At 46.7% G+C, this 13,818-nt stretch overlaps 1 protein-coding gene across 1 annotated transcript in view; it reads left to right on the top strand.

Annotated features, from left to right (window-relative positions):
* Positions 1–13,818, top strand: part of LOC122807180 (actin-related protein 2) — a 421,099-nt gene that overhangs the window by 366,839 nt on the left and 40,442 nt on the right. The window lies entirely within an intron of this gene.

The following is a 13,818-nucleotide window of genomic DNA, read 5'->3' on the forward strand; positions in this document are numbered from 1 at the left end:
ACCTTTCCTCATCTTCCACCAGGACAGGGCGTCCTTAAGAACTAACCCTACATTTATGCCAAAGGTGGTATCAAGCGTGTCTCTAAATCAAACTATTCACTTGCCACCTTTTTATCCAAAACCACAGAACAAAGGGGGGAGACTACTACATTCTTTGGACATTCACAGGCAGTTACGCTTCTACTTGGACAAAACCAAAGCTTTCAGAAAATCTGAGCAATTATTGGTATCATACGCTGCAGGAGCACAGGGAAAAGCCATTTCAAAGCAAACTATTTCAAAATGGATAGCACACTGTATACATTTCTGCTATACCCACCATGGGAAACCTGTACCTAACAGCATTAGATCTCACTCCACTAGGGCAACAGCCATGTCAACTGCCTACCTCAGAGGAGTGCCTACCAAGGATATTTTGGAAGCAGCAACATGGAGTTCTGTGCATACCTTCACCAAACATTACCATTTGCCTTTATATTCCAAATCCAGAGCTGGCTTCGCCACTGTTGTGCTGCGGGGCCTTATAGCCACCCCTAATGCCTTATAGATCCAGCCTCCCTACTCAGCTTTGGGATTCCACCAAGTGTAATGACTGCAGCAGTGTAACACGATGAACATAGTACAGTTTTGTACCTACCATAAATGTAGATGTTCGAGTGTAAACACTGCTGCAGTCCAGGTTACCCTCCCTCCTTCCCCTCTTTCTGGTACTTACCTAGGTCATCTACCTTTTATTACCTATGGGGAGTATTTGCTGGTAATTAAAAATGGTTGTTTGCTTTTCTTTTGTATATTTTACTAACAATTTGAATTGCCTACCTATTTGGGGGCACCTGACATCTGGGGCACGAAAAACTGAAGAAAATGGCATCAGCTGCATCTTGTATACCCCTGTCGCACTGACGTCAGGGAAGAGGCGACAGCGACCGATACCGGATCAAGACTTTGGAACTCAGGCCGACTGGGGAACCGCCTGACGGCAGGATAACCCAAGTGCAATGACTGCAGCAGTGTTTACACTCGAACATCTACATTTATGGTAGGTACAAAACTGTACTTTTAGACTGTTCAGGGTCCTGGGATGTTATCTGGGCACATTGTGACTATGGCATTAACAAGTGCAGCCAGTATGCGCTCCCTGCTTATAGTTGGAGGGCTTATGTTTGAGGGTATTTAATGGGGGATGGTTGGGAGTGAGACAGGAGTAAAGATGGAACTGACATGCCCATTAACAAGTTCCCCATCTCACCAGGCTCTGTGAATGCAGCATCAATAACTACCAGATGTCCTTCTGTTCATATGCTGCAGTATTCGTGACATGATGGGGTCCGCCTCCAGCTGACTCTTGCTTCCAGCCAGTATACCAAAGTCTAAACGCTACTGCAAGGCGTGTGCAATTGTGCGCATCACTCAGAGTATGTTGGCCATAAAGAGACATCAGGAATAGAGCAGGCATCAGCATGTACCTACCTCAGAACTTTTCTGCCACCTGACTGCCAGTTCCAGTCATCTCTCACCAGAGAACTTGTGATGTCCTTCAAGGATGCATCTGCAGTCCTTACAAATGGGTTGTCCTGTCGTCAGGCAGCCCTTCGGTCGGCCGGATTCCAAAGTCTGGGTCTGGCCTCGGCTGGTGTCGCACTTCACCCGACGTCATAGCTGCAGTTCTTCGGGTATAAAGGCATCAGCCGACGCCATTTTCCCCAGTCTTTCTTGCGGCGGCGCCCAAGCAGAAGCTGTTCGCAAGTGCCGGTCGGTCAGAACCAGAGATTACTACTACCGAATACTACTTCGAAGACTTCTAAAAAGCTAAGTACCCGCTGGGGACTCTTTCTTGCCTCAGCCGATGTCAGAAAAAGTGAATAACTGTTTAACTTGTGGGAAACAAATACCTCATAAAGATTTCCACTCTTACTGCTTACCCTGTTTAGGCCCAGACCACGACGTAGTAGCTTGTCTAGCCTGTGCTTCTTTTAACCGGCGGACGCTTAGACGTCGGTCTGAATTTGCTGAGGAGTTTTTCGGCTCCGATTTCGCTTATATTATGCCGTCGGATCCTCCGACTACGCAAATGTCTAGAAAACGCAAGGAAAAGGACCGACACTTGCGGTCCGCGGTTTCGGCCGAAACCACGGTTAAGCCAACCGCGAGTGTCTCTGTTTCGGCTGAAACCGAGCAAGTGGTTCTTCCTTCAGCCGAAAACTTACCTACTACCGAGGCCTCTTCCAACCTCGTGGAGTCTGCCTCTGAAATCCCACCTGCTGTTGCAGTTTCTCAGGAACTATCTGACACTATTCCCTTGGATATTTCAACCCCAGCACGTGGAGCTGCTAGGCCACCTGCAGCCATGTCCATTAAGGCCTTTGCCAGGGCTAAAGCAGCTAAGACTACTAAAACTGTGCCTGCTAAGCCCCCCTCTCACAGGCCTAGCTCTAGTTCACAACTGCTTAGTTTAGCAGAGGATCTCATTTCTTTAATCCGGGGATCCCAACCTCATCCAGACAGGGCCTCTCAGCCTCCACCAGAGAAGAGGCCTAGAGCAGAGCCCCCTCCGCCTATTTCCACAGATGAATCCTCTGATGATTCAAATGATACAGACCCTCCAGAGGCTCCTTTCTCCCCTTATGAAGACTCTGATGCTGAAGAGTCCATCCCTTCTGCCTCTCCGCCTGAGGAATTTTCCTTTGGGGAAACCTTGCATGCTATGAGGGAACAATTTCAGTGGCAGGGCCAGGATTTTTCAGACTCCAGAAAAAGGCTTAGAACCTTTCTGCATTTACCACAACATAGGCCTTTAGCCATACCTCCAGTTCTTTCTGTTGTAGATGATGCATTTAATGATGCTTGTACTGCTCCTGATTCTCTACCTCCGGCCCCTGCTAAGCCTGATAGATACTACAGAGTCCCGGACACGCATTACCATTTGTATAAGGCTCCTTTTGCAGATCCCGAGACTATCTCCCAAGGGCCTAAGGCTGTAGCAGCTACCTCTGCTAAAAACCCCCTCCCCTCTGAAAGGGAATCCAGATCCTTAGAGAGATAGGGTAAAAAAGTTTACACTTCTGCTACTCTTTCAGCTAGGGCCTTGAACTGTCAATTTCACATGATCCAGTATCAAGAATTTATGCTAGACCAGTTAACCAAAAAACTGTCCTCTGATGAAGCATTAGACAAAAAATCTGTTCAGGAAATGGTACATAACATTCAGCAAGTCAGTAACCATTCTTTAAAATGCGGCTATGATGCACTGGAGGCTTCCTTTAGATCAGCCATGACTGGCACAGTTATCAGAAGGCATGCATGGTTAAAAGAGCAGGCCTTGCCAAACCATGTCAAGTCCAAACTATTAGCTGCTCCTATGGATAAGATCAATTTGTTTGGCTCTCCTGCACAACAGGTGCTGAAGAAGATGGAAGAGAAGGCAAAATCTGTCCAAACAGTTAAAGATTTCTTACAGGTCCAACCGCCAAGGTTTAGCAGAAATTGGCCCTCCAAGAATTGGTCCTTTCCAGACTCCTCCAGAACTCAGAGAGGCAGGAATAGGCGTTCAAGAGGCAGAAACCAATCCAGGGGTGCCTACAGGGGACGCCAGTGGCAGGGTAACAACCAGCGAAGTACGGCCACAGACACAGCCACCATCACAACTACAGGGCAATCACAGTGACTTGGCACTGGCACTGCCTACCAGGGAACAACTAGAAGCACCCTTAGGCGGGAAGCTAGCCTTATTTTCAATAAACTGGTATTACATCACAAGAGACAAGTGGATTTTACAGACAATAGACCAAGGCTACAGGTTCCACTTCCATACTCTACCAGGGAAGAGAGGAATGCCAAACCTACCTCCAAATCAAAAGGCAGAAGCTCTAAAACACATATCTCAATTAAGGATGAGAGCTGTGGAAAAGGTACCATCTATGGAGCAAGGAAAGGGATTTTACTCCAGACTCTTCCTGGTACCAAGAAAAGAGAGCAAATGGAGGCCTATTCTCGACCTGTCCGCTTTAAACACATTCCTCATTGTTCCAAAATTAAAAATGCTGACTCTACAGCAGCTTCTTCCCATGCTGGGCAAGGAGTCTTGGCTGGTAACTCTAGATCTCAAGGAGGCATACCTGCACGTCCCCATACGACCAAATTGCAGAAGATACCTCAGATTTCTTACAGGATCAGAGCATTATCAATTCTCAGCATTGCCCTTTGGCTTATCTACTGTGCCCAGAGTATTCACGAAATGCCTGGCATCAGTAATTGCTCATTGCAGGCTTCAGGGAATCCAAATTTACCCCTACCTGGACGACTGCCTGATACAAGCGGACAACAAAAACAAGCTAACAGAAGACTTACAAAGAGTCATTTACCTGCTACAAGCCCTGGGATATACAGTCAATATAAAAAAGTCAAGGCTGATACCATCCCAAAGAATAACCTTTTTGGGTGCAGAGCTGGACACATCAAAGCAAATGGCATTCCTAACAGTAGAAAAGCAAGAGCAACTACCTCTCTACTTCTTGGCATTAACAAAGCAGAACCATCTAACAGCAAGAAAAGTACTGCAAGCCCTGGGCTTCATGACATCCTGCATAATACTGGTCCCTCATGCCAGACTGCATATGAGAAAGCTACAGTGGTACCTAAAGAATTTATGGTCTCAACACGAGCACAGCCTAGAAACCAAAATTCCAATAATCCCATGCCTGAAGCAAGAGTTCCTATGGTGGGCTCAGGCCTGTCAATCAAACACAGGATTGCCCTTCTACAGCATTCAACCAAGCCAAACCATCACGACGGACGCCTCCGACCTCGGTTGGGGGGCCCACATGCTGGACAAGTGCATACAAGGCTTATGGACTCCAGACCAGCTGCACCTGCACATAAATCTAAAGGAAATGCTGGCAGTAAAATTGGCAATCCAGACATTCAGACCGTTTCTCCGAGAAGGTCAGTTGATGATAAGGACAGACAACACCACAGTTATGTGGTACATCAACAAACAGGGAGGCACACATTCATACCCTCTATGCCGGATGGCACTGGACCTATGGAATGTGGCTCTGAGCTACAACATTCAGTTACAAGCAATTTTTGTACCGGGAAAAGAAAACATTCTAGCAGACATATTGAGCAGGACTACCACGGATGCCCACGAATGGATGCTGCATCCGGACATCTTCAAAGCCATTACAAGAAAATGGGGACTCCCAGAAATAGACTTATTTGCATCCCCACACAATCACCAGCTAAAGAAATTCTGCACAAGGACGTACCACCCACTTGCTTGGAAGGTGGACTCCCTATCTTTCAGTTGGAAAAACCTGACAGCATATGCATTCCCACCACTTCCTTTGATGCACAAGTTGCTGTTGAAGATCAAAGAGGACCGTCCAAGGATCATTCTGATAGCTCCAGACTGGCCAAGGCAACATTGGTACCCATTACTAAGGAGCATGTCTCGGGAACAAATATGGACACTACCCCTGGTTCCATTGCTGTTAACACAGAACAACTACAACATCCTGCATCCAAACCTGAAAACTCTGCAGCTGACTGCCTGGAACATTACATAAGATCAATTAACCCAAATTTATCCCAAAGGGTTAAAGACATTATCCTTGAGGCTCGCAGACCCTCAACAAGAAAAAATTATGCAGCAAAATGGAAAAGATATCTCATTTGGAGTACTTCAAAGGGAGAAGATGTGTCACTGGTAAACATAGCCGACATCCTGGAATACTTGGCAGAGCTCTTCCACACAGGCCTGTCCTATTCTTCCATCAAGATACATGCATCAGCTGTTTCAGCAGAATACAGCTTGGATCCTCCTGTCTTCTCACATCCTCTGCTCAGGCAGTTTCTGAGAGGAATTAAAAATGTAAAACCTCCTAGGAAACCACCATTGCCAGCATGGGACTTGAACTTTGTGCTAGAAAAATTGACACTTCCTCCTTTCGAACCAGCAGCAACAGCAGAATTACAATACTTATCATGGAAGACTGCTTTCCTGCTGGCAATCACTTCAGCAAGAAGGGTATCTGAACTACAGGCATTAATGGCAGTGCAACCCTTCCTGATCTTCCATCAAGATAGTGTCCATGAGAACAAATCCTACATTTATGCCTAAGGTGGTATCCAGAGTGTCTTTAAATCAGGCTATCCACCTGCCTACATTCTTCCCCAACCCACAGAACAGGGGAGAAAGACTGTTGCATACCTTGGATGTACATAGACAGTTACGCCACTACCTGGACAGGACCAAGGGCAATAGAAAAACTGACCAGCTACTGGTAGCATATGCAACAGGAAGGGAAGGAAAAGCAATTTCAAAACAGACAATCTCCAAGTGGATAGGAAATTGCATTAGATTTTGTTACTCCTACCATGGAAAGAAAACTCCAGAGAACATCAGGCCTCACTCTACAAGGGCTACAGCCACTACCACAGCTTTCTAACGAGGAGTGGCTACTAAGGACATTATAGAGGCTGCTACTTGGACCTCCGTGCATACATTTGCCAAGCATTATAATTTACCTTTATACTCTAGATCCCGAGCAGGTTTTGCCACTGCTGTTTTGCAAGGGATCCTAACTACACCATAATCTCTCTTTTCCTCCTCCCCTAGTTTGGCTATGGTATTCTACCCATTTGTAAGGACTGCAGATGCATCCTTGAAGGACATAGTACAGTTTTGTACCTACCATAAATGTAGATGTCCGATAGGAATGCATCTGCAGTCAGGATTACCCACCCGCCTTCCCCTCTGTGGTACTCCTAGGGTATTTGCCCTTCTTATAGCTAGCCGGGGGGGATCTATTATGGTGTATTTGTTTGTATATATGTACATACATGCTTATTTTTTGTGTTTGCTCTCTACTATTTGGAATCATTGGCATTTATCCAAATTTAGCCTTCCAAGAGGGCACCTGGCATCTGGGGCAAGAAACACTGAGGAAAATGGCGTCGGCTGATGCCTTTATACCCGAAGAACTGCAGCTATGACGTCGGGTGAAGTGCGACACCAGCCGAGGCCAGACCCAGACTTTGGAATCCGGCCGACCGACCGAAGGGCTGCCTGACAACAGGACAACTCATTTGTAAGGACTGCAGATGCATTCCTATCGGACATCTACATTTATGGTAGGTACAAAACTGTACTTTTGTGCTTCAGATAAGTACCCCATTGAGTTGTTTTTTTTTTCATTTAGCTGTGTTTTTTTTTTTCTGAGTACGTCAGCTAGGAAGGGCAAGTGTCAGTGTGGAAGGAAAATTCCACATAGACTCCCACGAGCTTTGCTTATTTTGCTTAAGGCCAGATGTTGATCACATGTCCTACGCTGTCTGCAAGGCCTTTGTTCCGACAACCCTTCATAGCCACATAGCATCTCATGTTATATTTGGATAATCAGCACCTTAAGCGTTTAGCTTGAGACATAGAAGCGACGTCAGGGCATTCAGAAGAGCTGCCACTCAAGAAGGCTAAGAAGCTTCATCCTGATCTTACAGCTGCTCCCTCTACTCTGGATGTCCCTCCCGAGGCTGACGTAGGCCCAGAAGCTGCTGCAGAATCTGTCGAGCCTCCTTTGATGGGTACCACGGTGGAAGCAGTCAAGGAATCCTTAGGCATGTCCCAGAGGGATTCGCAGTTGCCCGATTTGGATGCTGGGGGGGGGGGGGGACGACCATGGTTGGTTATCTCTGAAGGCCCAAGTGGTGTCACACACATTGCTGTGCATAAAAATGTTCCTACAGATGTTGTGGAATGCCGCATGACATCAGGCCCTTCTACCTTTCATTGCCTATTTCCTGAGGCCCGAAAGAAGAAGAAACTAAAAACTAAACCTGTCGCTCTGGCTCCTCAGGACCAGGCTTCTGATCAAACTCCTGACTGGCAGGCCTTTACCAAGACCTCTTTAATGCCTTCTTGGCTTCTCCACCAGACGTCAGCCCCTTCTTTTCTGGCACTGGCCCTTTCTCCTTCTACCCCTTTGAAGAGGCCTGCAGAGCATGTCTTTTCTGAGGAGGAGTATTCATCAGGGGATGAATCTCTGGCCTACTGTACTCAAATTGCTTCTCCTCTGAGTTATGCCTCCCCAGAGGAGGAATGTAATGGTATGGATTCCCCTGGGGGGGATATTTTCTTTGGAGAGACCATTTTGAAGATGAGGGACTTCTGTAAGTGGGATTGCTGCCAGGTTTCTGAGATTCAGAAGAGATACTATGACCTCCTTCAGATGGAATCCCCTAATCCTTCAGCCATCCCTCTAGTCCTGTTGGTGGTCTTGGGTGTCTTAATTGCAGCCTGCAAGTGCCCAAGCGCCCTGGCAGGTTTTACAAGGTGCCTGAGGGTGCCAAGTTCCTTTTTTACGGCATCCTCTGCTGACCCAGCTACTGTATCGGTGGCAGCAGATAAATCTTCCAAGCTTTTACTTTCCACCTCCCTGCTTCCCTCTGATAAGGAGAGCAAGGTCATGGAGAGACGGGGGAAAAAATAGATACTTCTCCAACCTTGGCCGCTAGAGCAATGAGCTGTCAGACGCACATGGCCAGATGTTCCCTGGCTGCTATGGTGGATGCAGTGAAACTCCTGTCAGAGCTTCCAGATTCTCCCAACAAAGTCAGGCTTTCCACCATTCTTAATTCCTGCTCCCAGGTTACTAAGCACTCCATCAAATGTAGTTATGCAGTGGAAGCTTCAGGTAGGGCTGCAACTAAGGGGTCGATCCTGAGTAGGTATTCATGACTTAGACTACAACCCTTACTGGATGATATCGGTGCTAAAGTCATGGATGCCCCTCTGGATAACAAAGCCTATTTGGCAGTGCAGCTACAGAGCTATTTAAAACTCTTCAGGAAAAGGGGAAGTAACTCCAGTATTTAAAACATATTTTTTGTCTCACCTGTCCCCCACTTCCAGAGAAACTAAATCTCTCCCATCCAAAGGTAAGAGGGATGCTAGGAGATGGGCTTCTTCTAAGTCTGCTTCTTCCAAACCCTCGCATAAACAGCCATTTCAGGCCAAACCTGGTAGTCTGTGACCACCAGGCCACAGATCCATCTTACCCCCCTTTCTATTCGCCTCTCTCTCTCTTACTCCATTATCAACCAAGGTTACTTCATGGTATGGGAAATCAATCCTACCTTCAAGGGAATCTCACAATCCCCACAGGATGAATTAGAATTCTTTCCACTAGTCCTTTCCTACCTTCTTTCTCAGGGCACTATCCAGGAGGTGCCACCCAACCAAAGGGTAAAAGGATTTTACTCCAGGATGTTTCTGGTCCCAAGAAAGGATGGCCCTTGGCAGCCCATCCTAGACTTTTCCCATTTGAACACCTATCTAAAAGTTCCCACTTTTTACATGCTGACTCTGCCTACTGTACTCCCTCTTATCCTTCCCCAGACCTTCATGGTGTCATTGGACATAAAAGATGCCTATCTTCACATCCACATTCACCAACGGTTCAGGAGATTTCTTCACTTTTCTGTGGCTTCCTATCATTTTCAGTTTTGTGCTTTGCCCTTTGGTCTATCCATGGCACTGAGGGTATTCACAAAATGTTTAGTCCCTGTTATAGTCTACTGCAAGACTGCAGGGCGTACAGATATGTCCATATTTCGACGAGCTCCGGACTCCCATCTCCAGAAATACTGCTGGACAATCTTTCCTGTGCAGTGTCCCTTCTGAGAGGGCTAGGGTTTACTATCAACCTCCAAAAGTCTTCCCTGATCTTTTCCCAGGATCACGTCTTCCTAGGGTGCAGGATTCCAACAGGCACAATGATGGCTTGTTTACCCCCAGAAAAGATACGGTCTCTCGCCTCGTATTTCCAGGACCTAATACCACTTCAATCCCCAACTGCCGGGGAGTTCATGTGCCTCCTGGGGTTCATGGCCTCAACTATTCCAGTGCTTTTCTTTGCCAGACTACACATAAGGGAATTTCAGTGGTTCCTGAGAACATTTTGGAAGCAAGACTCACCCTCTGGAATTTGTTGTCCCGCTCCTACCCTGTTTGACAAAGTTAGAGTGGTGGATTTTCTGAAATCTAGGTGTACCCCTTCAACCACTTCCACTCACCCAGGATCTGTACACAAATGCGTCTGGCACAGAATGGGGTGCAAATCTGAAAAATTGGAAGGTCAGGGATATGTGTGGCCCCTCTTCAAACAAATGAACACATCAACATAAAGGAAATGAGAGCTTTGCTTTCAAAACCGTCAAGTCCAGGATTTCACCAGGGGTTCTAAGGTGGTTCACAGACAATACCACAGTCCTCTGAGACATCAACAAGCAGGGAAGGACAAAGTCCTATATCCTCTGCAGACTGGCGTTGTACTCCTGAAAGATAGTCCAACAGAGTCAGGTTCCCTCCAGGCTGTTTACATTCCCTCAACTCAGAATGTGATGGCAGACTCTCTTAAGCAGGTTACTGACTCAATCCCATGAGTGGATGTTGAACAGGGATGTGTTTCTGGATTTTGTCCATCGATGGAGTATCCCTCAGATCTTTTTTTTCTCCCCCATGAACAGACAGCTTCCCAAGTATTGTGCAAGGATTCTGCATCTTGGGGCGTGGAAGGTGGATGCGCTATCTTTTCCATGGAAGGGGGTATTTCTGTACACGCACACCCCCCACTCATTCAGAATGTTCCGCTAAAAATTCAGCGGGAACAACCAGAGGTCTTGCTGGTGACCCCCTCTTGGCCAAGACAACATTGGTTCCCTCTTCTCCTACATTTAGCCAAGGGCAATCCTCACAAGTTACCCCACAGGGTGGACCTACTCACACATGACAAGGGAACTCTAGTGCATCCACAAATGTCTACCCTTAACTTGACACTGTGGGTGATTAGGCTTTAATTCCCTTTAGACACCTTTATACTGTGGACATGCTACAAGTTCTGCAGGAGGCCAGAAACCCCACTACTAGGAAATCCTATTTCTCTAAATGAAAGAGGTTTTCCTTCTGGTGTCTCAAAAAACACTTACAACCACTGTCTGTAGAGGTGCCAGTGTTTTTTGTCTTAACCTGTGTGAATTAATGGAGTGGCTTGTTATATTCCTCAGTCAAGACACATCTGTCTGCCATCTCTACATGTTTACCTATGTCTCCTCCTTTGGCTTCCAGGTTGGAAAAACTGTTCCTAAAATGCGTCTGTCACATTAGACCACCAAGGAAACCAGTGCCTCCTTCTTGGGATCTCAATGTTAGCCCCCTTCGAACTAGCAATGTCATCCTCCCTGCAACACTGCACATGGACAACTGTTCTAGTAGCTGTTATCTGTGCCAGAAGGGTTTCTGAGCTGCAAGCCCTTATAGCCTCCTCTCCCTTCACCGTCTTTCACAGGGAAAGGGTTTCTCTTTGGACTAGTCCATCCTTTATGCCTAAGGTGGTTAATGAGTTATCCCTGAATCATGCTTTCAGTCTTCTACCTTCTTCCCATTTCCCCAGTCCTCCAGTGAGAGGATGCTCCACACCTTGGACGTTCATAGACTACTCTGATACAGTTGTGCAAAACTAAGCCCATCCATAAGTCTGACAGATTGTTTGTCTCCTATCACCCAGAGGCCCTGGGCCAACCTGTTTCCAAGCAAATAATTTCCTCATGGATTTCTAAAACCATTTCTTTGTTACTCAGCCAGTGGAAAGGACCTATCTTCTCCTGTAAGGGTACGCACTATTAGGGCAGTATCTTCTTCTGGGGCCTTCTTTAAAGGATTGGATACAGCCTCTTTCCTGGAGGCAGCTACCTGGTTCTCTGTTCATAGGTGGTGTAGGTGTCTGCAGTAGGTACAAGTACGCATTGTGAGCTTCTTGGCACACTGAGGGTGACCTGTATCTGGCTAGGATATGGTATGGGGATTTGTGTGTGGAGAGCTACACTTGGAGGAACTCCATCATGTCATCTAGTTTGCCCAACCTAGTGATATGCTTGTTACTGATGAATTTTGAAACATCTTCACCTTTAGCCCTCATTTGTTAAGCTACTGGTCTAAAAGTGTGGAAGGCACTGAAACTTGCCCTGCTGGGGTACTCTTTGTTGCTTTAAACAATGTCTTAATAGCTGCACTGATAGCTATATGGTAAACTCTCAGTTAACCCGAACTCAAGCAACTGGCACTCCTCTCAAGCAACTGGGAAAAAAAATCGAAGAAATACAGTACATTATGAACAATTCAATTCAGTTTTCAAGTGTTGCACTTTGTTTCCCCCAGCCAGGCTTTTAATTACTGTATTTCAACATTAAAATCAAATCAATACAGTGTTTATGGTATGTTAAAGTATAGGGTACAGTGTTAGTCAGGCCTGTTTTTAATAGTAACTCTCAAGCAACCAGAAACTACAGATGTCCTTCTATTCCCATGTTGCCGTATTCTTACTGTGGGATCCTCTACCTCAGGCAACCCGAACATCAGCTCCTATGCAAAAGCTTAAGCCTGGTTGCTACAAGGTGCATGGGACATCACACGCAGGGCCATAAACCAGGGGTCTTGAATGTGACGTCTGCAAGCGCAGACCTCAGAACTTCTCTGCCACAGTTGAACATCAGATTGATCACTTCGCTCTGTTGTTTCAAAACGTCTAAAGATAAGTACCCTGTTGGGGAAAACCCTTTATTTTTGCCTGAGCTTTGGCTGCTGTTATTTCTTAGCCGATGTCCGCTAAAAAGGGAAAATGTAGGTGCGGACATCAAATTCCACACAATACTCACAACTTTATTTGTTCTGCTTAGGCCAGGAACACTACCACACCACCTGTAGCGTCTGCCAGTTGTTCATACCGAAAAAACTCTGTAGTCATCTTGCAGCCCTAAAACTTTACCTCGAGAATCGGAGGTTAAAACACTTAGCCCTATGTATGGATCTGGAGTCTGCCTTTGAGGCAGAACCACCTAAAAGGAAGGCTAAAGTTGCAAGGCATACCACTTCTGCCCCTCTGTCAGATGTTCTGCCAGCCACCGATTTAGGGGTTGAAGGACGTACGCTGGAACTGGCGTTTTCAGCAACTACCCTTAGAGAAGCCACCTTGGAAACACCGGTAGCACATCCTTGGAGGCAGTTCTGATGTTGGCTTCAGCCGAGGTCGAGGGGGAACCAGGGTCTACCTGATACCCATCCGCAGTCCAGGAATCCAAACCTTACCTTCAGTCCAGATCCCTGAAACTAGGCCCTCTGTTTCTGCTAAATCAAATCCTCTGAAAAGGAAACAAAAAAAAATAAGCAACCTATCTGCTTCCTCTGAGGAGCAACCAGACTGGCACTCCTTCTCCCAGTTTTTGCTGCAGGCCTTTATAGCTCTTAGGCCTCCAGCATCCACAGCTGCCACATTGTCTGTCCTCGGCCCCAGGCCAGGCCTCAGCTGCTTCCATCCCTCCTACTCACACCCAAGAGAAAGACTCCTCTTCCTCCTCCTCTGGTGAGTCCGTCACCTACTCTTCTCAGATAGCTTCCCCCTTGGACTACTATTCCCCAGATGAGGACTCCCTAGAGGGAGATTCTCTCCCTGAAGACATTACCTTTGAGGAAACAGTAACTAAAATGAGGGAGTACTTCAAGCGGGATGCTATTCAGATGACGCAAGTCCAAAAAAGGTATTTTGAGTTACTCCAGGTAGAATCACCCTCCCCCTTGGCTATCCCTGCTGTGATTCCAGACTACCTGGATGCTTTTGCATCAGCATCAGAGACACCAGAGTCACAACCACCAATTCCCAAAAGACCTGACCACTTTTATAAGGTCCCTGATGACCACAATTTCCTCATAAAGCCACCACTGGCAGATCCTGCAGTCATTGCAGTGGCCCCTGACAAACTGCCCAG

This window comes from Protopterus annectens, chromosome 7.part0, assembly GCF_019279795.1.
Source record: "Protopterus annectens isolate FY-2018-M chromosome 7.part0, PAN1.0, whole genome shotgun sequence".
NCBI lineage: Eukaryota > Metazoa > Chordata > Ceratodontiformes > Protopteridae > Protopterus > Protopterus annectens.